The sequence below is a fragment of the Otolemur garnettii genome, unplaced genomic scaffold, assembly GCF_000181295.1.
Source record: "Otolemur garnettii isolate 467f Iridium unplaced genomic scaffold, OtoGar3 scaffold00095, whole genome shotgun sequence".
Classification (NCBI taxonomy): Eukaryota; Metazoa; Chordata; class Mammalia; order Primates; family Galagidae; genus Otolemur; species Otolemur garnettii.
Genome location: NW_003852490.1, coordinates 2,685,204 through 2,685,695, shown reverse-complemented (window position 1 = coordinate 2,685,695; position 492 = coordinate 2,685,204). Strand labels below are relative to the sequence as shown.

At 47.0% G+C, this 492-nt stretch overlaps 1 long non-coding RNA gene across 1 annotated transcript in view; it reads left to right on the top strand.

Annotated features, from left to right (window-relative positions):
* The window catches only part of LOC111727137, an 18,058-nt gene that overhangs the window by 8,536 nt on the left and 9,030 nt on the right, over positions 1-492 (top strand). The window contains exon 2 of the long non-coding RNA XR_002774762.1: positions 57-59. This is a non-coding gene — a long non-coding RNA (uncharacterized LOC111727137). The remainder of the gene's footprint in view (positions 1-56; positions 60-492) is intronic.

The following is a 492-nucleotide window of genomic DNA, read 5'->3' as shown; positions in this document are numbered from 1 at the left end:
AGCATTACCATTCTTCACAGCAGATAGTTCCTACCATCACCATCACACCAGGTGAGGGGGTGTTCAAAGCAGACCCAATCAGTTGTAAACAAAATAATAGGAAAATCCACTTTATCTGAAAAACAAAGTTGTAGCCCAAGTTAAATTATGCAACTCACAGAAAAAGAAGAGCTGGAGATGTCCAGGGAAGACACTCGACACAGGGGACGTCACAATCCACCCTCAGAGAGGAGCTCCTGCTGGTGAAGCATGTACATTTCCTCCAACCCCTCCTCATGAAACGGCTCTTGATTGTTAATTTAATTCATCATCCAGTTCTTCAACACTAGGAAAGAAGATAACAATATTCCAGACCCTGGGAGAGGACAACCCTTTTTAAAGAAACAAACTAGGGGCTCGGCGCCTGTGGCTCAAGCAGCTAAGGCGCCAGCCACATACACCTAAGGTGGCGGGTTCGAATCCCCAGCCCGGGCCCACCAAACAACAATGACG